Genomic DNA, 25,988 nt, shown 5'->3' with positions numbered 1-25,988 from the left:
AATAAATATTATTTTAGTCAAAGGAAGAAAGCACATCTGGATCTATAAAGTACTATTCATTCAAACAGTTAAATTTTAGAACACTGTATTTCAAAAAAAACAAAACAAAACAAAACACCACACACATACACACATACATAAAACAACAAAATACCCTCCCTTAAATCCTTTTGACTATTTTTAATCTGATTTTGATCATATATTCTAGGAATTACCATTGAGTATGTAGAATTTTCTTTTTCCCTGTGAAAGTTCTGCCCATCTTTATGCCAGTCTCCCCTGACAACGCTATCTTTGTCCAAAATGCCGTTTTTAAAGAATCACAATAATCTAGACACTTGATAAATGAAAACCAGTCAAACCCATGATAACAGTGGATTGGACAGAGTTAAATGCAAACATTAAATGTAAATAGGCATACAAACCCCTAGCTGATTCTTAAATATTGACAGAGCCAGACGGGGAACATTTATTTAGCACCGTGTCTCTCATTCAAGGATGACTTTTGTCCTCCCCACCCTGTCCCCCAGAGAACATTCGACAATGTCTGGAGACATTTATGTTGTCATATCTGGGTGGATTCTACTGGCATCTAGCGGGTAGAGGCCAGGGATGCCGCTAAATATGTAAACATGTTAGAAGACATAAGATAGCCCCCAAAATAAAGAATTTTCTGACCCCAAATACCAATAGTGTTGAAGTTAATAACAATACCACATTTTGCATCTCATATGTACTAACTGCCACACATTTCTTCAGACCTTATCTCTATGTCCCTGACAATCACATACATGAACGATGCAAAGAATAGAGAAAATAAGAAATCAAGCTACAGGGATTAAATTATTTTTCAATAAAAATCTAATTTACATCATTTCTACCTTTTTCATTAAAAAAAGGCAAAAGGGAAATGGAATTTTCTTTTTTAAGAAATGGAATTTTCTAAAAATTACAAAGAAAAAGCATGCCAGTCCCACTTTTAGCAGTACATCTGAGCAAATTGTCAGTGGCTCTTTGTAATAAGATTACCCTCTATATAGAACTGTAGAAGCATACAGATTTTCAAGCAAAGCTATCTTTTGCCTCAGGTTCTAACAAGGTCTTTCAAAATGGTTGAAATCTGAGATATTCAAAAGCCGGTATTTTTTTTAAAGATTTTATTTATTTATTTGTCAGCAAGAGAGAGAGACAGGGAGAGAGAGAAAGAGCACAAGTAGGCAGAGCGGCAGGCAGAGGTAGAGGGAGAAGCAGGCTCCCCACTGAGCAGGGAGCCTGATGCGGGACTCGATCCCAGGACCCTGGGATCATGACCTGAACTGAAGGCAGATGTTTAACCAACTGAGCCACCCAGGCGTCCCCAAAAATTGGTATTAATAAAGCACATCAGTAGATGAAAAGTATACTTTTCAAAAATTTACAGGATGCTATATAAGCTGATGTTTACACAGAACATGGGTGAAACAGGATGCAGCTTACATAGAGTCATGGACCTTTAAAACTAGGGAAATACTAAAAGACAGTAACTTTCTCCCTTTTTTTTTATTTCATTAAAGCATAACTTGTGGCACTCCTACAACATACTAAACATTGACAATAAGGTTATAGAAAAATGAATAAATAGTTTTTGAATGAACTGTCTCACAGTGGACCTAGACAAGCAAACAGTCACAACACAGTGTATATAAAGCATAAAGTGTTTTTGGGAACACATGAAAGGTACACCTTCCCAAGCTGACAAAGTCAGGTGAGGTTCCTAGAGAAGTCAAGGATGCAGGGAATGACGTTCCAGACAGATCAATTCATGCATATAAAAACTCAAAGACATCATTTCAATCAGCCAATAGAAATAATGACAGGCTTTGTAGAAATTAAATGACAATCTACTTAGGAAAAAAAAAAAGAAAATGGAAAGCTGAAACAACTTAAAGCTAAGATTATATTATTAAGAGAATATTTCAGTAATAAATAATTTGGCTATTCCCAGCAATGTCCACAATAGTCAAACTATGGAAAGAGCCCAGATGTCCGTCAACAGATGAATGGATAAAGAAGATGTGGTATATATAAAATGGAATATTACACAGCCATCAAAAAACGAAATCTTGCCATTTGCAACAACATGGATGGAACTATATGGTATTATGTTAAACCAAATAAGTCAATCAGAGAAAGACAATCATATGATCTCACTCGTGTGGAATTTAAGAAACAAAACAGAGGATCATAGGGGAAGGGAGGGAAAAATAAAACAAGATGAAATCAGAGAGAGAGAGACAAACCATAAAAAAACTCTTAATCTCAGGAGACAAACTGAGGGTTGCTGGAGTGGAGGGGAGTGGGAGGGATGAGGTAACTGGATGATAGACATTAGGAGGGTGTGTTATATAAGACTGATGAATCACTGACCTCTACCTCTGAAATTAATAATACACTATATGTTAATTAATTGCATTTAAATTTTAAAAAGTTTGGCTATTCCCTGGGCAAACATACTTAGTAATCAAAATAAATCAGATAACTTAATGTTTACAAAATAATGGTTCACGAAATAATTTGTAAGCCCTACGGCCCGAGTACAGTAGTCCCCCCTTATCCATGGTTTTGCTTTCCACAGTTTCAGTCATCTGTGATCAACCGTGGTTGAAAGACAATCTTCCTTCTGATGAATCTTGAGACGGTCCACAGTAGCCCAACACTACTTTACAAGGCCTGTATCATTCCCCTCATCTCATCAGGTAGCCATTTTATCATCTCACACCATCACAAGAAGAGTGAGTACAGTACAATAAGATATTGTGAGAGAAAAAGAGAGATCACATTCACATAACTTTTATTATGGTATACTGTTATAACTGCTCTATTTTATTACTGTTGTTGTTAATCTCTTACTGTGCCTAATTTATAAATTAAACTTTATCGTAGGGATGAATGTACAAGAAAAAAATATATAGTCTATATAGGGTCTGGTACTACCCACAACTTCAGGCATCCACTGGGGGGTTTTGGAACATATCCCTCATAGATAAGTACTCTGCTGGGACTACTATAGTAACAAAAACATGTTCATCTTAAATTGAGATGTTTTTCTGAATTTTATTTTGATTGTCCTTTAACAAATGTAGGTACTTCAAAATTAAGATGCTTTTCCTCAGAGATAAAATATTATAAATTTTAGATGTTCAATTTTATCCTAAGGTATTTATGCATTTGAAATTTCCCAACTGAAATTAATTAGCATTGGTTTGGAGACATATTTGAACTTTGCATTAACCCAAATTTTCTAATCAAATTTGCTAATTTAGCTAATGACTCTAATAATGACATTTTATATAATTTAACTGTGAAATGGCATTACAGTTGCATTTATTGTTTGTTTGTTTTTTTCAAGACTTATGCTTAGTTTTAGGCTATGTTTATAATAGGACACTTGGAAAAATAAATCTTACATCTCTATTATCAAACAGAAGTGACAAGAACATGTCGTACTCAAACACACAAATGCTTTTGCATCTTGCTTGATAAAATAGGTATCAAGCAGAAATCTCAAGTGACTATACCAACAATAAATGGAATCTATATAGAGGGTAATATTATTATAAAGAGCCACTGACAATTTGCTCAGATGCACTGACAAAAGTGAGATAGGCATGCTTGTTCTTTTTAATTTTTAGAAAATTCCATTTCACTTTTGCCTTTATGAAAACAGTCAATAGAAATGATAGCTTGAAAAAATAAACCTGGTTAATAAAATGAGTAAGTTACTACTACTTGAATAAACTGCAGTAATTCCAAGGTTTTAGACTGACACAGAGCTCGGGAATTAAGTATCTAATTCATACTAACCACTGAACACATAAAAAGAACCATGACCAATCAGAAAGCCAGGCTTGGTAATGTGAGTAAGCTCTGTCCAATGAGATGAAAGCACAGTGGTCTGTGTGCCTCTTAGGAAAGGTCCTAAAATAAGAGAGACCATGTTCTTCCTTAGCCTTCCTCCCTCCTGCTGACTGTAATGTACAAGTCCTGTTCTGAGGATTGTGGCGAGTAAATAGCCCTTCATGAAACTCTCCTATGACCCCTGGGGCTACACACCTCTGGACTTCTTTTTTGTAAGATGGAGAATACAATTTTAACTAGTTTAAGCTAATGTTCTTTTGGGTTTCTTATCACTTGCACACCAAACACTTTCCCAACTGATAAAATGCCATAGGCATCACTTCGTTTTGTATTTCTTTATTTTCTTTTTTTAAACCATTTAAGGCCATAAAATACATAATATCAAGTATTGCTTTGCTAGAGTTAATTTTAAGGAAAACTTCTAATTATATTTGAATGAATAAAAAAAAAAATGAGCTGTCTGGTTTTGAGTGATAACCAGACTAGGCGATTGCCACGTATAAAAATAGCAGTTAATATATTTAATTAAAATTATAAAACTTAAGAGCATAATGGGTGCATGAAATTGGAACCCTTAAATTAAGCTCCTAGACATCCAAGTGGTCAGAGTTATCACTCTTCACCCAAAAGAGTAATGACATTAGTAGCATTTTTTTATAAAAGCATTTTAATTAATCCTCTCAATCCCCAAGTAACTGGAAAGAAGGAAACTCACAGGAATTGTCAAGTGAAATGAAATAGGTAGGATTTTCATCTCAGAAAAAAAAAAAAAGATTCAGTGAGATATAACTGATTGAACTGGAGCTCCAAGGGAGATATCACGGACGAAAGTTATATTTTCTGGTCTCACGTGGCACTTCTATGGCTTTCAGGTCACCCTAGGATAATAAACTTTGATTTTGAGGACCAAACAAAAGAATTCTCTCTACTCATATCTTTTTTCTCAAATCACAAACTCAACTTTCTCCTCCCCCCTCCCTTTTTTAATTAAACTATTTCAATTTAAGAGGTAAAAATGACATCTTTTACAAAGATGACTTTGGGTGTAAAAAGCACTAACAAGGAAGTGGACATTGATTGTTGCACATAACCTCAATGTGTGAGAATAATATTTAATATATATGCTACAAAAAGCGTAACTTAACTGGATAGTTATTTTAAACTACTGCTAAGTTATTATACAGGATTAGTATATACCATATGTACTGTGAGCAAAATAAAAAAGATGTCCCTTCTTGAAAAGGTTAAATTCCTTCCTCATTAAAGGGTAATGAGCAAGTCGTTTCCTGGCTCTGGACTTTAACTGCGTGAAAAAGAATCGAAACAGAGATGCAGGAAAAGACAATAGCCACGTGACATGAACTAGACAGATGGGCACATTTGGTTCTGTTCCATAGTTCCCCAAAGCTAACCCTGTTTCATTGGATGTCACATAGCTGTCAAGTAGATTTCAGAAAATACAGTTAGGCCTCCTTTCTGTTATCTTTCTTTTGACACAAACCTGTTTAGTTGTGCTAAATTGAATTTTGTTTAGACTTTGACAAATAAAGTATAATAATGACATCTTATTTCATAAAGACTTTTTTTATTCTAACCTGCCAAATATGGAGTAGTAGGCATCCAATCAAAATGATTTTTTTGTTGTTGTTATATTTCAATTGCATTACCAAAAACTTTATCAATAAATATTAGGGGAAAAATGAAGTTGTAGCTTTTTTTTTTTTAATTTTAAAATTAGTTTTTGCTTATGGTCTAAAGAAAGAGAAACATATTCTCATATAGTACTGTGTCTGAAAAATACATGAGGTCTCAATTAAATGGAGCATTCACTACAAAGGTACTTCTCCTGAGTAAGAGTTGGGACTGACATCTAGATAAGCTTTTATATCCATAAAAAGTCCATTTGTATCTGTGATGTCCTGAGAAAGATGCTTCATGATTATTGTCTTTCATAATTCTGGCAATAAATCAATAAATATACAGTCCCCATTTTACAAATAGGAGCCCCCAAATCAGAATGGTTACTCAACTTAAAAAAATCCATGCAGCTCATTTATTGTTAGAACTGGTACTCAAAGAACTACATTGCCTATTAATATATGCCTAGTTTGCTTTATACCTGTCTTCTGAATATATAATTAAGGCTATATTTTCCTCTACATGTCATAAAATAATAATAGGTATGAATATACATTCCTAGTTAAAAAATAGTGCTTAATAGGAAACCAGAAAGAAAATACTAGATGTCTTTATGATAATATTTTCCATGTTATTTCTTTTCATCCTTAAAATTAGCAATATAATTCTTTTCATCTGAGAGATGTGAAAGCATCAGGGAGAGAAGTTAAACCACGTACCCATGATAATACAACTGGAAGTCTCAAGATGAGACTCAAATTCAGAGCTGCTAGGTTTCAAATCCCACTGTCTTCCCATTACTGCACATTGGTCCACTGGGAAGAAGAGCCTGTTCTCAGAATAAGCATTAATACTTGCCCTGTCTGGTTCATATACCCAGTGCTTCTTCATTGTCTGTATTAACACATTTTTCTCTTCTCTTTCCCTATTTATATATGCCCATGCCAATATATAAGTATCTTGGATTTGCTTAATATGTGGATAAACTATAGCTTCCAATGTCAATCAACTTTACCAAGAACAAATACGCTTACGTGACAGGGAATTTTATGTGTCAGCTTCATTGGAACACAGCATGCCCAGATACCTGGTTAAACACTATTTCTGAGTAGGTCTGTGAGAATGGTTCAGGAAGAGATCGACATTTTATTCATAGACTGTGTAGAGCAGATTACCTTCCCCAGTGGGGATGGGCATCATCCGAACTGTTGAGGGCCTGAATACAATGAAAAAGAGAACAGGAAACTTTGCTTTGAACCCCTGGGGCATTGATCTTCTGCCCTCAGACCTCCTAGTTTTCAGGCCTTCAGACTCAGACTGGTATTTACAAAGGCTGAGCCTCTGAACTACATACACCATGGCTTTTCCTGGGTCTCTGTCTTGCAGAGAGCCAATCCTCAGACTTCTTAACCTTCATGATGGCATGAGTCAATACCTTATAATAAATCTTTTTATTTTTTACACACACACACACACACACACACATCCTATTGGTCCTGTTTCTCTGGAGATCCCTAACACAACTCATAAAGGGGTTTCCTTGAGTTATTCTTACATTGAGAATCCACTCCTCTTCCTAGAATGTAGGTATACCCCCACAAAGGCATAGCCAAGAACAGTTAGAAACAAAATAAATTAGCAGCTAACAAACTGTTTAGCTTTTATTATTATATAATTATATCAAGTTTCCAGGCATTTTATTTAATCCTTGCTACAGCACTAGGAGATATCACAACCCCATTTTGCTGATGAAGAATAAGGATTACCCAATTTGACTAAGGCAGCCATGGGACCAATAAATGGGAGATCTGAATCTAAGTCTGCTTAATGCCAAAGTTCAGGCTGTTAACTATTTCATGAGGCCGACTCCATGGTGCAGAGGGAGCACAGAGTTAAATTTTTTAAAAAGGAAACCTTTCCCTTTTAGCCATTCCATTCCTCCCCAAGAAAAGAAATACTATTCTGGTAGGCATATATATATATATATATATTCTGGGATCATAGTCAAATACCTTTCAAATACTACCTCATCCTCTAAGAGAATTTTGAGATTTAAAACAAACAAAATTAAGAACTAAAAAGCACCTGACACAAATTAAAGACACTAACTACCAGTGATTTAACTTTAAACCCATGTACAGATTTGCTACTTATTCTTTACTATTTACAGGGGCTATCAAACATGGATGACTAGTTATTATGTAATTTCTTGAAAAAGAAACATTTATCAGTTGGATGGTACACATAGGCCAAAGCCTGAGCTACTCAGTAAAAGTCAAGGTAAGTAGACTGTTGATTCGTTCATTCATTCATTCATTTGTTGAAAATATATTTCATAGTGCCATTATACAGAGATTTGATGACTAGTAGAAAAGAGATCATTTAAAAAGCAGTAATAATAAAGCTTTGCGCAGTGGCAGTATCGTAGCCAATGAGGTTTATCCAAGGCGTGATTATTGCTAATTAAAAAGCAGTAATACAGTTATATAGAGGGTACTATGATATAGTATGATGTGCTATGGAAGTCCATAGCAAGAAAACCTAATTGAAACTAGTTTGTTCCAGCAGCTGGGGAAAGAAAAATGAACATTTGTGAATTCTGCAGGCATCAACACACTTAAAAAAATATTACCAAAAAAAAATAAAATAAAATAAAAAATCAAGCAAGCTTCAGTGCTGGATTCTTTCTATAGATATGGTTATAATTTGGGTTAGAGATGTTCCCATGGGCACACAGTGATTTAGTGCAATGTACTCACTTTAAACATAAATGTTCAACAAACTGGGTGTTTTCTTTGTCCCTTAACAGCAGTGTTCTAACAAAAGTCTGCTCTTGAAACAATAAATTATGAAAGGGGAAAAGGTATCATGTATCTCACAGGCCAGCAGGAATAGGTGTTAGGTCATACAAGCAATTTCTAACTTAAGAACAAGCAAGATGAGTTCCAAAAATGAAAGTCTGAGTTTACCTTTTTTTTTTTGCTTGGAACAGATTTTGCCATGTAAAAACAATTCACTCACAGGCTTATCCTGAAGTATTCAAAAACTGTGAAAGAAAGCACCTCTTATAACAATGATCCTAAAACTGACTTTGCAGATTTAATTTTGGTGCCGAGAAGGGATATCCCTTCACTCAATTCGGGGGTCAGAGAGAGGCAGGATCTATTCCTGGTGGCAGTCATCATTTCAGGTCCCAGTGTAGGAGCAGGAGACAAGCTGGTGTCTAAGGCTGGGCAGGGAAAGGGCTGACCGTGGAGTGATGGCCAGGTGGGGAGTCATGTGATAAATGAAGAGAAAATTGGTGAGTACTCTCAGCAGCACTTGCTTTTATTTTCTTACCCCTTCTATCCATTCCACGCTCTTGCTTTAGAAAGGTACTGGCCTTGCCCCAGAGAATAGTATCTCAGCCCCTCAAGCTCTGAATGCTTCCCATTACTTTGTTTCAGAATGGGGCCTAGAAAACTTGCCTGTTTTTCCTCCTATCAGTTGTTGCTGTTTTTTTTTTTTTTTTTTTTTTAAGGAGAATATGTGCTTATTTTTTATTTATTTTATTTTTTTTAAGTCGGCTCCCTACCCAGCGTGGAGCCTAACACAGGGCCTGAACTCACAACGTTGAGATCAAGACCTGAGCTGAGATCAAGAGTTCAACGCTTAACTGACTGAGCCACCCAGGCGCCCCTCAGTTGTTGCTTTTGATTAAAGTTGCATTCTCTTTTCCAAACCCAAATTCCTGGAGACTGAGTATACATTTTGCATCCCAGGTTTGCACCTACCCCTGAATCTGGTCTTTGAAGATTTAGAGATTTTTTCCTAAGATTTTTACTTCAAACAGGCAAATTTACAGAAAATACACACACACACACACACACACACACACACACACACACAATCATTAAAACATCAAAAGGCTATTCATAAAATATAAATGGTGTTAAAAAATAGTCTATATTCAGAATTCAAGAAAAGCACAGATTATTCCCCTAACCTGGAATTTCTGTTCTCTAAGCAAGTACCTGCTTGTCATTTTCTGAGTAAGATGTAATTATACTGACCAGGCTGGATCTGGTTTTTCTTGTCTAGATGACTAGTGAGCATTTTCTCACCCTGTTCTCCTAATTATCAGAACAGTAAGATGGGACCACTTGTCCCCCTTGCCTTTCAGCCAACCCCCATCCAGTCATCTTCAACACTAAGAGTCCTTAGGAGTAAAGTCAATTTGGGGGCACTATAATTAAAAGCAATGGAGGGGTAAAGCAGAGATGGCATCCATAGGTGCTCTTCGATTCTACAGAGGTAAATAGGGACAGAGGAAGAAAGAAAAAGTGGGAAGGAAAGTTTCTAAAATAATCCATGATGTTCCTGTTAAGAAAAAAACCATAGGCCCAAAATGGTGTCACTTAGACCAAATTCCCAAACTGGGGCTTGATACCTCATCTAATTGCAGTTTCAGCCTCCCCCAGAAATGCAGTCTTAACTAGTCACTCAGAAGTTTTTCAATCAGCACCAATGAGTCAGCCACAGAGGCTTTCTCCATCCCCCATAAAATGAGGTAATCTGAAGGATAAAAGCCCTTTCTTTTCTCCCAAGGGAAAGCCACCTTGCCTAAAACAATCCTTTTCTTTTGCTAATAACTCTCTTGCCCCACCCTCCTTCAGTGAAGACTTCCATTTTGTGCATCTCCTCAGACTCCCTGTCTATTAGCTAGATGGGATGCTGCCCAATTCATGAATCTTTTAATAAAGCCAGTAAGATTGTTTAAATGTACTTGGTTGAATATTTGTTATTTAACACACCCTTCGCATATGAGGAGTTTAAGGAAAATGTATGTACGTAAATCACGGGCACATTGTGTAAATGTACATTCAGCGAATACACATTGAGCTTGGACTGTGAGTTAAGCCCTATGCTAGGCACCTAGGATGTATACAAAAGCCCTGCCTCCCATGGCCTGTATATGTTAGCAATATACAAAATTAACTATACATTTTTATTTATTTTAATATCACTCTATATAACTAAACAGGAGATTATAGAGTTCACTAGAAGGTGACAAATATAATGTTTCAAAAAAAGGAATCAAGGAAAGAACAGAAGTGTGAGTGGTAGAGAGACCACAGTTTAAATTATGAAAGAAAGGGGAGAGATCACGACTAACACCAAGGAAATAGAAACAATTATTAGAAATTATCATCAGGGGCGCCTGGGTGGCTCAGTCGTTAAGCGTCTGCCTTCAGCTCAGGTCATGATCCCAGGGTCCTGGGATCGAGTCCCATCGGGCTCCCTGCTCGGCAGGAAGCCTGCTTCTCCCTCTCCCACTCCCCCTGCTTGTGTTCCTGCTCTCGCTATCTCTCTCTCTGTCAAATAAATAAATAAAATCTTTAAAAAAAAAAAAAAAAAGAAATTATTATCAACAACTATACGCCAATAAATTAAGCAACCTGGGAGAAATGGATGCCTTCTGGGAAACCTATAAACTACCAAGACTGAAACAGGATGAAATTGACAACCAGAAAAGGCCAATAACCAGTAACGAGATTGAAGCAGTGATCAAAAACCTCCCAAAAAACAAGAGTCCAGGGCCTGATGGATTCCCTGGGGAATTCTACCAAACATTCAAAGAAGAAATAATACCTATTCTACTGAAGCTGTTTTAAAAATAGAAACAGAAGGAAAGCTTCCAGACTCATTCTATGAAGCCAGCATTACCTTAATCCCCGAACCAGGCAAAGACCCCATCAAAAAGGAGAATTTCAGACAGATATCCCTGACGAATATGGATTCCAAAATTCTCAACAAAATCCTAGCTAATAGGATCCAACAATACATTAAAAGGATCAGCCACCACGACCAAGTGGGATTTATCCCCAGGATGCAAGGGTGGTTCAACACTTGCAAATCAATCAATGTGATAGAACACATTAATAAGAGGAGAGAGAAGAACCATATGGTCCTCTCAATTGATGCAGAAAAAGCATTTGACAAAATACAGCATCCTTTCCTGATTAAAACTCTTCAGAGTATAGGGATAGAGGGAACATTCCTCAAGTTCATAAAACCCATCTATGAAAAACCCACAGCGAATATCATACTCAATGGGGAAAAGCTGAGAGCCTTTCCCCTAAGATCAGGAACATGACAAGGATGCCCACGCTCACCACTGCTGTTCAACATAGTACTAGAAGTCCTAGCAACAGCAATCAAGCAACAAAAAGAAATAAAAGGTATTCAAATTGGCAAAGAAAAAGTCAAACTCTCTCTCTTCGCAGATGACATGATACTTTATGTGGAAAATCCAAAAGACTCCACCCCCAAATTACTGGAACTCACACAGCAATTCAGTAATGTGGCAGGATACAAAATCAATGCACAGAAATCAGTTGCTTTCTTATACACTAACAATGCAACTGTAGAAAGAGAAATTAGAGAATCGATTCCATTTACAATAGCACCAAAAACCATAAGATACCTCGGAATAAACCTAACCAAAGAGGTAAAGGATCTATACTCTAGAACTACGGAACACTCATGAAAGAAATTGAAGAAGACACAAAAAGATGGAAAAACATTCCATGCTCACGGATCGGAGGAATAAATATTGTTAAAACGTCTATGCTGCTCAGAGCAATCTATATCTTCAACACCATCCTGATCAAAATTTCAATGACATTTTTCAAAGTGCTGCAACAAGCAATCCTAAAATTTGTACAGAATCAGAAAAGACCCCGAATCGCCAAGGAAATGTTGAAAAAGAAAAACAAACCTGGGGGCATCACATTGCCTGATTTCAAGCTATATTACAAAGCACTGATCACCATGACAGCATGGTACTGGCACAAAAACAGACATATAGACCAATGGAACAGAATAGAGAACCCACATATGGACCCTCAACTCTATGGTCAAATAATCTTCGACAAAGCAGGAAAAAATATGCAGTGGGAAAAAGTCTCTTCAATATATGGTACTGGGAAAATTGGGCACCATATATTGAAGAAGAATGAAACTTGACCATTCTCTAACACCATACACAAAGATAAACTCAAAATGGATGAAAGACCTCAATGTGAGATGGGAATCCATCAAAATCCTAGAGAAGAACATAGGCAGTAACCTCTTCAACACTGGCCACAGCAACTTCTTTCAAGATACATCTCCAAAGCCAAGTGAAACAAAAGCGAAAATGAACTTTTTGGACTTCAACAAGATAAAAAGCTTCTGCACAGCAAAGGAAACAGCCAACAAAACAAAGAGGCAACCCACAGAATGGGAGAAGATATTTGCAAATGACACTACAGACAAAGGCTGATATCCAAGATCTATAAGGAACTTCTCAAACTCAACACCCAAAAAACAATCAAGTCAAAAAATGAGCAGAAGACATGAACAGACACTTCTCCGAAGAAGACATACAAATGGCTAACAGACACATGAAAAAACGTTCATCATCATTAGCCATCAGGGAAATTCAAATCAAAACCACACTGAGATACTACCTTACACCAGTTAGAATGGCAAAAATTGACAGCGCAAGAAACAACAAATGTTGGAGAGGTTGTGGTGAAAGGGGAACCCTCTTACACTGTTGGTGGGAATGCAAGTTGGTACAGCCACTTTGGAAAACAGTGTGGAGGTTCCTCAAAAAATTAAAAATAGAGCAACCCTATGACCCAGCAATTGCACTACTGGGTATTTACCCCAAAGACACAGATGTAGTGAAAAGAAGGGCCATATGCACCCCAGTGTTCATAGCAGCAATGTCCGCAATAGCCAAACTGTGGAAAGAGCCGAGATGCCCTTCAACAGACAAATGGATAAAGAAGATGTGGTCCATATATACAATGGAATATTACTCAGCCATCAGAAAGGATGAATACCCAACTTTTACATCAACATGGGTGGGACTGGAGGAGATTATGCTAAGTGAAATAAGTCAAGCAGAGAAAGTCAATTATCATATGGTTTCACTTATTTGTGGAACATAAGGAATAGCATGGAGGACATTAGGAGAAAGAAGGGAAAAATGAAGGCGGGGAATCGGAGGGGGAGATGAACCATGAGAGACCATGGACTCCAAGAAACAAACTGAGGGTTTTAGAGGGGAGAGGGGGTAGGAGGATGGGTTAGCCTGGTGATGGGTATTAAGGAGGGCAGGTATTGCATGGAGCACTGGGTGTTATATGAAAACAATGAATCATGGAACACTACATCAAAAACTAATGATGTACTGTATGGTGATAACATAATAAAATGAAATTTAAATAAATAAATAGAGTCAGCTGGGAGGCCTCATGGAATTCTTTGAAGCAAAGAATTGAAAGAAGTGAGTGATAGGAGATAAAATTTGGCCACAGAAATAATATATCACTTATATGAATAACATATAAGAGAAAAAATAAACAGCAGATGACAAGATATTAATTTTAAAAATTCATTAACATTTCAATATCCAGATGGCCTCAAACTTCACTTATACTTTAAGCAACTTCTCCATCATATAGGCAAAACCACAGTTAAGTTTTGTATAAGAGAGAAAATAAATTAAATAGAAGATAATATTACTATATTTCCTGGTGTGTCTAGGAAATAATTCTTAAGTCATAGTAATTGGAAATCTGCAGAGGACTGATTGGATCTACACAAATAACAAATTTACATCTGTTCATTTTTCTTCAGGAGCAAAGGAAAAGAGATACTTTTTTTTTTTAATGCAAAACCTCTCTCTGAGAAAACTGAAATTAATTTACTTCAAATTCTGCAGCATATCAGCCTCCACTTTTCACATGAGCATAATTTTAGGACAAACACATGCAAAAAAAATCTGGCCTTAATGCAACTTTCAATCAGTTTTAAAGTTAAACCAAACAAAAGGCATTAAAACAGGATGTGATTATGAATTTCTTTATAAACCTATTTTATGGGCTGTCTAATACATGTCCTCAAACTTACCTACAGAACTCTGGATGAAAATGATTATAAAATTAAAGGCCATTTTAATGAGATATCAGAAAAATGCCTTTCATCATTTTTCCAACATGGAAAATAGTTTAACTCTCTCTATACAATTACTCTTGAATGAATATTTCTACATGGAAAAGCATGACCCTCACAGTGCCATTTTAAAACTACATTTGTAATAGAAAACCTGTAATACAAATGAGCATAGGAATGATTCAATCTCCTTCTTTCTCTTGCCAGACTCCAATTTCTTAAAGGATTCTTATTTCCCCCAATTTTACGTTGGGTTATGGGGGGAGGGCAAAGCTTAACAGTTAGTTCCAGCAGGCAATCCTAGACACCACTACTATAATGTGTAGTTTCTATTACTATAAAAGAAATGAGTGTGAAATAATAAGTGGTTTGATTCAGTTCTATTCCAAAGCATTTATTGAGTACCAAGGAGGTGTCAGGACTTCACTATGTGCTAGAAACAAAGACATAAATGATTTACATCCCCAGCCACCAAAGAGCTCCTAGTGTGAAGAACAGTTCTTTGGTCATTGTATCCATGCATTTCATAGGATAAAATTATTCTCTGGGATATCCTGTAGCTTCATGATGACAAAATGCACTTTTCTATTACATTCAAGAGAATAATATATCCAACTTTCTAGACCCATGATGTCAGTATTTTCCCCCCCATGGGGACATAAATCTCCAAAGAAATACTTAACTTCTTTATACTAGATGATTTTTGGCCATTTCTCCCCTTCTTGTTGTCATATTCATCAGCATCAATTACATCAAACACCCCAGTCTTCTTTCCTTCTCCTTCAACATACCGTATGGTTCCTCTTTCTCTACCAAATTCTTTAAATACTGGCATTCCCCAGAATTCTATCCATGGTCTTTCTTACATTTGTCCTTATACATATCACACACACACACACACACACACACACACACGTTTCAACTTCTGTACTGAGATAATTACAGCGCTCTATCTCAGGATGCTCTCATGAGCTGTAAAAACACATTCTAGATGCCTAGTGGATGCCCCATAGGCATCTGAAACTTACATGGCCGAAAATGAATGATTTTTGCCCCAAATATCTTGTTAATTTGTCTTCCTAGTATGACTCTTTTCTTTATTATTATTATTATCATATTATTATTATTATTATTATTAGTCCAGGCTGAGTTAGGTCTCCATCTGCCTTCTCATAATAATATAAGCTTATCTCTTAGAAAAGATGCTACTTTGTTACTTAACATATTTTTAAATCCAGATTATAAGCTACTTGACAGCAGAAACTACACACTGTCAGCTTATCCCCAACATTTAATACAGTGTCTGTCACTCTGAAGGCACTCCATATTTGTCAAATAAATTAATGAATCCTTATTTCCAATACATAAATTTGCAAATGTGCTCATATCTATAAATGTATTGAGAAGATATAATCAATGTTAATCAAACTTTATAATTGCTCATTCTTTCTCAGAAATTTGTAAAACTAATGATGTTCAACATAGGTGTTAAAAGAACTGGGGACTTTAGAGTGACAAAAAAACAGATTTCACCTCCTGATGTAAACTGTAAAATCAACTCACAATGAATCAGAGAACAGGTGTGCAAAATGAGCCATCGGAGAAGATGTTGAGCAAGTAGGAAGTGTTAACTTGTCTAACTATAATTACAAAATAACTGAATACACTCAATGTAAAGCTATCCATGGAAGAGCAGGTGGTGTGACTTAGAAGAAAGGTCCATAAACTGGGATTTACAGAGGTAAATGTCAATTTAGGCTGTCTTAGACTAATGCCATTATAAATTAATTTATCCAATAGTCCTCAGCCTGATGCTCTTATAAATTGAATGTTTTCAACACATGGATAGATATGCTCACCAAACTAACTTATGAATTCCATACAAACTTGACTGGACTCTGAGTCTTCTAGCACTTGTAACAACATAGTGGAGGAAATCCCACGAAAATGCTAGCACACTGGAACTTTCCTATCTTTCTGTGGGCTTTGGTTAGATAAGTAGGGCTCTCTGGGAGTGTACCAGGCACCTGAACAGATCCAGCTTCTTCCCTTAGACCACTTACAGAAACTTACTGAATACTACTGAGTGCTATGAGTTTTCATGTTACACACAAATTGTAATTTTAACTGACAATCACATATGATGCTTCACCATAAAACCTACAATAAAACATGTTTCATTTTGTGGTTTTTCCTTTTTTTTTTTTTTTAAAGATTTTATTTATTTATTTGACAGAGAGAGACACAGCGAGAGGGAACACAAGCAGGGGGAGTGGGAGAGGGAGAAGCAGGCTCCCCATGGAGCAGGGAGCCTGATGCGGGGCTCGATCCCAGAACCTTGAGATCATGACCTGAGCTGAAGGCAGACGCTTAATGACTGAGCCACCCAGGTGCCCCGGTTTTTCCTTTTTATAATTGACCCGATGTATTATAATTGCAGCTTCACCATAAAATCATTTCTGATTTCCTCTTTACTATCCTGCAGATGTTCAGGTCATTATCTAGTAATTCTCTTGTCTTAATCTATCCTGGCATCTGACAAGACAGATGTAGCCAAAGTTCTTCATTACAGTACATCATTACCAAAACTCAAGAATGGATAGTTTAATGCTAAAACATACTCAAGAATTTGCATACACAAATGCATATATGGTTGATGAAATCACTGAGCATGGTTAATTTGCCCTAGTATCAAATAAACACTAATTTTTATTTTCAAAAATATTCCAATAAGGGCTACACTTATATTCTTAGCTGATCTATTTGTCCTGAAGAGATGGTTAATATTACACTAAGTCTAGAAATTAGGACTGAAATTACTAAAAGACAAATTCCAGTAATATGTTTCTATTAACAAAAAATAGCTGTAAAGGCACTTATATATCTCAAGTAGGATTTTAAAATGACTCTTAATATTTTCAGAATCATGAAACATCTTATCATTTCATTTTTAACAAATCAGAATATAATTATGTACTTCATTATTTACCATTTAATTTTTTTTCTAATTAACAAATGAAAATACCAGAATTTGTTTTGTTGAAATGTCCCTTGGCTGGTTATCCAGTTAAGTAACAATAACATATTTTCTCTTACTGATTTTGAAAAATAGTTTATTTTCAACATGTTTGTAATAAAGGAAATATTTCCAGGGTTTGGTGGGAGAAACGGAAAGAAAACTCAGGCCTTGACATTAGATGATATATTCCAGAATCTTTATCCAACATCAGTATGTACATATATTGTATACAATAACAACGGTCTAAGGGAATTTTACCACTTTTATGTTTTTTGGACAGTGACTCTTTACATAGACATAGATAGATATAAATTTAAAAATTGTGCAATAAATCAATATGAAGAGCCAGATAAGTGGACATAGGCAGTAACACTAGTTGGGAAAGAAGTGGATCAGCTAGGTATAATGAGCAGAACACAGGAGTACTGTCCGACAAACTTGAACTTAGTTGATTTATTTCCATTCAGTAGTGTACTCATTAATCAACTCGCTTATTTATTAATTCATTCATTGATTTATTAATTAACATATCCATAGTTTAACTCATTCATTAGCTTGTTAATCAACACGTACATAATTTAAAGCCCATGTGCCTGTCATTATACTTAGTATCAGGGATGGAATGGTATCTAAGCACCCTCTGACCTTAAAGAAATTACACTGTAATTAAGGGGAACGTGGTATCACAAATGACAATATGATCCAGACTATAAAGAATCAAGTATTGGTTGCTATGGTGAGATTTGGGAAGGGTACCTATCTTCCAACTCTGAAAATATAAAAAGTATCAAGAAATTTTCCCAGGGAGTATCACATAAGCTGAGATAGAAAGAATATAAAATTATCAGCCAGGTAAAAAGAATGGGAAGTGGGAGGTAAAGAGGTCAGAGGGGAGAAAATGGTAGAAAATGTTACATGAAAAAAACAAATAGTATGTGCAGAAGCCTCTCAGCAAAAAAGTTTGGGAAAACTCCAAAAAAGACCTTCAACTAAAATTCAGATATGTGATAAAGCCACAACAACAACAATAAAAACTTGGAATCAGGCATATTTAGAAAAAATAAATCTAAACAATCAGGAACAACCAATTTAAAATGTAATGAAGGGGAAAAATCTAATTCACATTAGCAAAAATAGATTTTAAGAATATTAAGAAATATATAATATAAATACATAAATATAAATTGGTAAGGAAGAAGTAAAAGTTTCACTATTTGCAGATAAAATGATACTATATATAAAAAATCATAAAGACTCCACCAAAAAACTATTAGAACTGATAAATGAATTCAATAAAGTTCTAAGATACAAAATTAATATACAGGGGCGCCTGGGTGGCTCAGTTGGTTAAGCGACTGCCTTCGGCTCAGGTCATGATCCTGGAGTCCCTGGATCGAGTCCCGCATCGGGCTCCCTGCTTGGCAGGGAGCCTGCTTCTCCCTCTGACCCTCCCTCCTCTCATGTGCTCTCTCTCTCTCATTCTCTCTGTCTCAAATAAATAAATAAAATCTTTAAAAAAAAAAAACAAAAAAAAACCCAAAATTAATATACATATATCTGTTGCACTTCTATACAATACTGAGTAGCAGAAAGAGAAATTAAGAAAATAATCTATTTACAATTGCACCCGAAAGAATAAAACATCTATGAATAAACTTAACCAAGGAGGTGGAAGATCTGTACTCCAAAAACTAGAAAACATTAATGAAAGGAACTGAAGATGACACAAACAAGTGGAAAGATACTCCATGTTCATGGATTGGAAAAACCAATATTGTTAAAAATGTCCATACAACCCAAAGCAACCTACAGATTCAATGCAATCATTATCAAAATGCCAACAACATTTTTCACAGAACTAGAACAAATAATCCTAAAATTTGTATAGAACCACAGAAGATCCTGAATCAATACTGAAAAAGAGCTGGAGGTATCATAATCCCAGATTTCAAGATATCCTAAAAAGCTGTAGTAATCAGGAAGAGTATGGTAATGACAAAAAAAATTGACACAAAGCTCAAGGGAACAGAATAGGGTCCCGAAGTAAACCCACACTTTTATGAAGGCCAATTAAACTATGACAAAAAAGTCAAGACTATATAATGGGAAAAAGTCTCTTCAACAAATGTGGGTGTTGGGAAACCTGGACAGCTACATCCAAAAGAATAAAACTGGACCACTTTCTAATAACATACACAAAAATAAACTCAAAATGGATTAAAGACCTAAATGTGAGACTTGAAACCATAAAATTCCTAGAAGAAAACACAGGCAATAATTTCTTTGACATCAGCTTTAGGAACATTTTTCCAGCTATGTGTCCTATGGCAAGGGAAACAAAAGCATTTTAAATTATTGGGACTACACCAAAATAAAAAGCTTTTGCATAACAAAGGAAACCATGAACAAAACAGTAACCCAACCTATTGAATGAGAAAAGATATTTACAAATGATATATCTGATAAGGGGTCAATGTTCAAAATAGATAAAGAACTTATACAACTCAACACCAAAAGACCACAAATATTCCAATTAAAAAATAGGCAGAGGATCTGACTAGACATTTTTCCAAAGACATACAGATGGCCAACAGACACATGAAAAGATGTTCAACATCACTAATCATCGGGGAAATGTAAATCAAAACCACAATGAGATATTACTTTACACCAGTCAGATGGATAAAATCAGAAACAGAAGAAATAACAAGTGTTGGAGAGGATATGGAGAAAAAAGAATCTTCATGTGCTGTGTTAGTGGGAATGCAAATTGGTGCAGCCACCATGGACAACAGTATGGAGGTTCCTCAAAAAGTTAAAAATAGAATTACCATATGAAGCAGTAATTCCACTACTGGATATTTACCCAAAGAAAATGAAAACATTAATTCAAAAAGATACATGCACCCCTGTTTAGCATTATTTACAATAACCAAGATATGGAATCAACCCAAGTGTCCATCCATAAATGAACGGATAAAGAAGACATAGTAAATATACACAATGGAATATTACTCAGCCATAAAAAAGAAAGAAATCTTGCCATTTGCAACAACATGGATGGACCTCAAGGGTACAAGGGTAAAATAAGTCAGTCAGAGAAAGACAAATACCATATGATTTCACTCATGTGTGTAACTTAAGAAACAAAACAAAGGAACAAAGAAATTTTTTTTTAAAAGACAAACAAAAAAACAGACTCTTAAAAACAAAGAATAAATGGGTTGTTGCCAGAGGGGAGGTAGGTGGGGGAATGGATGAAATAAAGTAGATTAAGAGGACACTCATCTTGATGACTACTGAGTATATAGAATTACTGAATCATTGAGGTACCTGGGTTGCTCAGTCGGTTAAGCATTTGCTTTCGGTTCAGGTCATGATCCCAGGGTCCTGGGATCAAGGCCCGCATTGGGATCTGCCCCTCCCCCTGTCTGTGCGCTCGCTCGCTCTCTCTCTCTCTCTGTGTCTTTCTCTCAAATAAATAAAACCTTAAAAAAATTTAAAAATTTTAAAAAAGAATTATTGAATCATTATATTGCTGTACATCTGAAACTAATATAACACTGTACATTAACTACACTTGAATAACCAAAAAAAAGTAAACACATTTGCAGTCTCAACCAGAAAAAAAATTAAGAAAAAAGATCAACTTCAAATATGTGAGACCTTTGTGGAAAAAAATATAAAATGTTAATAAAGGGAAATTTAAAAATTGGAATAAATGTAGCAATACATGTATCGGAAAGGGAAGCGTCAAAGTGTGACAATATCAGTTCTCCTCACTCTAATACAGAGTCACTGCATAACCAATCAAAGCCCAACTCAACTTCTAATGCAATTTAACAAGGCTATGATCAGATCCACATTAAACAGAAAACACAGAGGAATAATCAAGAAGTGTTAGAAAACAAACAAGAATGGGAAACTTGCCTTTCAAAATCTGAAATTTTGCAGAAGTTATAGCAAATAAAAGTTTGTTCTTGCTGTGGGTTGCCAAAAGACCAGAATAAAGGCCACAACAATGATTCCATGTTGACAAATTTAGTCTACATGAAAACTATTCAATAAATTATTTGCTTGGTATTAATAACCACTAGAAAAAAATTATGCCTTAATACAAAAATAATATATCCTGAGTAGATTAAGTACTCCCCCCCAAAAAAACCTCAAAATTAATTCTAAAAATATTTTAGAAATGTATAATTTTTTAAATTACCCTGTGAATGGTCTTCATAGAGACAGAAAATACAGAGGCTTTAAATGAAAATACTTGTGGTTTTATATAGATAAGTAGAAAGAAAATATAAAATTTGAGTTATGTACAATAAACATTATAAGAAAAGTAAAAAGACAAAAAGTAGAAGAAAATATTTGCAAAACTGATTTTTGTGTATATGCATATAAGTGCATAGGGCATTTTATTTTACATTCCACAAATCAACAAGAAAACCAGGCAAGGAATATGAACAATTAGTTCCCAGTACAATTACAAAGAACCAATAAAATAAGAAAAATTGTTCAACTCCACCTGTAATTAGGGAAATGGAGAATAAAGCAGCAGTTTTGAGAATTCTACCACTGAACCACCAATGCGAAGCAGCAGTTTTGAAACCATTCTACTGGGCATTTATTAATGCTGTCTATATAATAGTCTCAGTAGAAACCATTTAATGTGAATCCAAATGGGGAGGGTCATGCAGATTTTGACACACCCGCACACACACAAATTTAAAAATCAATGGTGCCACATATATGCAGGGGGAAAAAAGTTAAAAATATGTTGTATAACTGCATGTATATAAATAGTTGTGAAAAATCTCAAAAGATTTATCACAGAGCAGGGAAAAGGTGGGTAAGAAATGCAATTAGAAACTTTTATGCTTTACTCCATATTCTTCAGTACTGTTTCAGTGTTTTACAACTAGATTGTATTTGTGTATTGATTGGTGAAAATTATCAATTAAAACAAAGTATGTAGTAAGTGTAGGCCTTGCTCTTGCCAGGAGAACAAGCAGGTACGGTAGGCTGCCCTACCTCACTCCAGCAATCAGTAAAGAGCCAAACGAATTATGTATACAAGTCCTAGTGACCTAAAGCCAATGAAATTTTACCCAAACCTCTCCGTCTCATTTACTTCACACAATGGCAAGCACTTCCAGGCACTCCTGTTCAATAGCCTTTCCCAAATTCTCTATTTTGGGAGACCAGTCTGCTTACTTAGTACCCCCTGGACGCCTCTCTCCATCCTTAACACACACATACCTGCATACATCCATGGAACTTGGCAGGAAACCCTGTCCTGAAATCTAGCCATGTGGCCAAGGGGTTCCTTTCCCCCTCATTTCCACCTGTCCTCCTCATTCCATGGGCTTCTCATGCCTTGTTTGCGACGGAGCTCAAGAATGGCTCAGCTCTGTCAGGTAGTCAGACCACTTCTATTCTGTAATCTCTGATTCTTCTCACCTCTCAAGGGTTCTCAAAACCTGGCCCTGAATGAACCTATCAATCTCTCACTAGAATCTGATCTATAGTAGCAACTCTGCACCCCACATTTCCTTCACGCTCTATCCTCTTAAATTACTTCCTCCTTAGAGTTCTTGGCAGCATGAGATACATAAACTCATTGAGATTCTATGGAAAATTTTGCTTCCAATTGGGCATCTTTCACCTGATCCACTCCTCCATGAGAAACAACTGTCTTATCTCTCTCAAACTGAAGCTTTCGATAGGCAGCTGTTATTGAGTGAATGATGTCTCTCCTCCAGAAAAAGATATGTTGAAGTCTTCACCCCCAACACCTCAGAATATGACCTTATTTGGGGACAGGATCATTGCAGATGTAAGTTGTTAATTTAACAAGGGAGGGGCCCCAATCCAACGACTGGTCCCCTTACGTGAATGTGAAGACAAGAACATGCAGGGAGACCACCACATGATGACAAAGGCAGAGACTCGGGTTCTGCAGACGCAAGCCAAGAAACTCCAAAGAATGCCAGCAAATCACAGGAGAGAAGCAAGGAAGGATTCCCTTACAGGTTTCAGAGGGAGCACGGTGCTGTGGATACCTTGATTTCAGACTATTAGCCCCAGACTAATAAAATCTGGCAAAATCTCTATTATCCACAAAAATGATCCCCTATGTTTATGGAAGATAATTAAGATTTGATTAAACCACATTAAATTTATTATTGGCACTCTGAAATCTAATACCTAATGAAATAGTCAATGCTCTATTGAATTACTTGTTTAAATATCATTTGGAACAGACTGCTAGGACAAATCTATAACAACAATGAAAGAACAATGACTGAGTATTTTTCAGGCTAGAAATCAATTATACTTCAGATGCAGTGAGTAGTACAGTTAAAATGTTGAAAGTCGACTATACATTTATAAAATTTGACAATATAAATCATTGAGCAATGGTCTATCTGCTTTGTCCCTGAAATTTATTATACATGGAAAGAGAAACCAACATCGTAACACAGATCTGTTAAACTGGTCTTAAAACTACTTGTGTGAAGTACCGGATTTTAATAAATAGAGCAATATGAATAAAAGGCTGAATATAAGGCTATGCGATAAATGTACTACATCAGTTGCTTTTAAGAGTAGAAGGGGGGGATAGTGAAATGGGTGAAGAGGGTCAAAAGGTACAAACTTCCAGTTATAAAATATATATGTCATGGGTATCTAGTGTAAGTATGGCCACTAGAGCTAATAACAATGTGCTGTATATTTGAAAGTTGCAAAGAGGAATTTGCCAAGTAAAAGCTCTCATCACAAGAAAAAAAATTGTAACTATGTATAGTGACATATAACTAGACTTGTGATGATTTCACAGTACATACACATATTGAATTATATTGTATGCCTGAAACCAACATAATGTTATATTTCAATTATATCTCAATTTTTTTTAAAAAGTACTTAAGTACTGTTTCAAATTTCACATTATATAATTGTTATCTGTAAGCATGGATTGAAGTGTTATCAAAACCTTATAATTAATGGATTTAGACCATTTAAAACAATTTCTGTAGCACTTTCTTCTTGAACTTAGTTCAGTTGTGCAAACACATGATCCTTCTAACAAAACTCTATAGCAAAAGTTTAGGAAACTTAGTTAAGTGTCATAAAAAAATAACTGATACTCTCTATTAGATGTAATTCCATGTATTTTATTTCTATATGTAAAGGTAGTTTGAATTAATTTTTTTTCTGGATTTAAAAGATATATACTGAGGTTTTTTACCTCATACCCTTGGTTTATTTTTGCCAGCTTGAGAAGAAATACTATTATTGCATGGGTATATAGTCAGAACATCTTACGTTCAAATATTGGCCCCTCTTTTATTTGTGTGATCCAACACAAATTACCTGAGTTTCATTTTCCTCATTTTGTAGGCCTCATTTGAAGACAAGCTGTCATAACATATGTAAAGAACTAAGAGTGCTTGGCACATAGAATAAATTCAAGTAATTGCTACCAGAGAAAAAAAAATTAAAATTATTCCATCATTTTATAAATAGGCAGTATAACTATGCATGCACCTCTCAGATATAACTTGATATCAATCCTGCAGAAAAATGTCCTGAAAGTTTTAAAAATCTCTTAATGCAATGTTCCCTAAACTTCAGATATAACCACATATCATTTGTATTATTGCTTACCTATTATTTTTCCAAATCAACCTTTTTTCCTTCTATCCTGACCTAGAACAACATTTAGATATCCCAGTTCTATTTTTAAAATATAAGCAGAAAAATAAAATCATAGGAATTAACTTAAAGATTATCTCTGACCTCTTAGAATCATCCTGTGTCCGGCCAGTAGTGATGGACCTCACTTTACTAATCATGGTTTTGAAGTTACATAATAATGTATGTCTATCTACAGATTATTTTCCTAATATAAATTCCTAACAACATGAAATTTTTTCAGTAGTTTACAAAGCTAGCAGATTTAGGAACACCGAATGTGTTAAAAAAAAAAAATCTAGGTTATTGATTAAAAGTTAAGTACAGGACCTAACAGGAGCTTATGATTCCCAAAATTATAAAATTCACTAATAAATATGGGTATTTCATGCCAACTAATGTAATGGGTTCATTAGTTTCAGGCTTTGGTCATAAACATCTTTAAGAGTAACTGATGATATGAAATGTGATTAATATCTGCTATTACCACAAAGGAGTGATATCAGGTTAAGCTTACTGGTAAAACTGAACAAAGCACATTCCTCTTTCTTTCAGGATTGAAACAGGACAAGGAGCAATTTCTGTAAATCAGAGAAAATTATGTAATGAAAATAGCAAAAGAAAGAAAAACTTTTTGTCAGATAGTCTCTAAATGGTCCATGAGAAAACTTGGCTTCTTTCCTAACTATGTAAATAAACACAAAAAACAAAACCAAAAACAAAAGTTTGCTCCTAGTGACATAGG

At 35.4% G+C, this 25,988-nt stretch overlaps 1 protein-coding gene and 1 pseudogene across 4 annotated transcripts in view; one reads left to right on the top strand and one right to left on the bottom strand.

The window, feature by feature from the left end:
* Positions 1 to 25,988, bottom strand: part of TMTC2 (transmembrane O-mannosyltransferase targeting cadherins 2) — a 388,107-nt gene that overhangs the window by 149,486 nt on the left and 212,633 nt on the right. The window lies entirely within an intron of this gene.
* Positions 7,938 to 8,008, top strand: LOC118531127 (U4 spliceosomal RNA; annotated as a pseudogene).

This window comes from Halichoerus grypus, chromosome 6 (assembly GCF_964656455.1).
Source record: "Halichoerus grypus chromosome 6, mHalGry1.hap1.1, whole genome shotgun sequence".
Taxonomy (NCBI): domain Eukaryota; kingdom Metazoa; phylum Chordata; class Mammalia; order Carnivora; family Phocidae; genus Halichoerus; species Halichoerus grypus.
The sequence above is the reverse complement of the archived record's forward strand: the minus strand, read 5'-3'. Positions and strand labels throughout refer to the sequence as shown.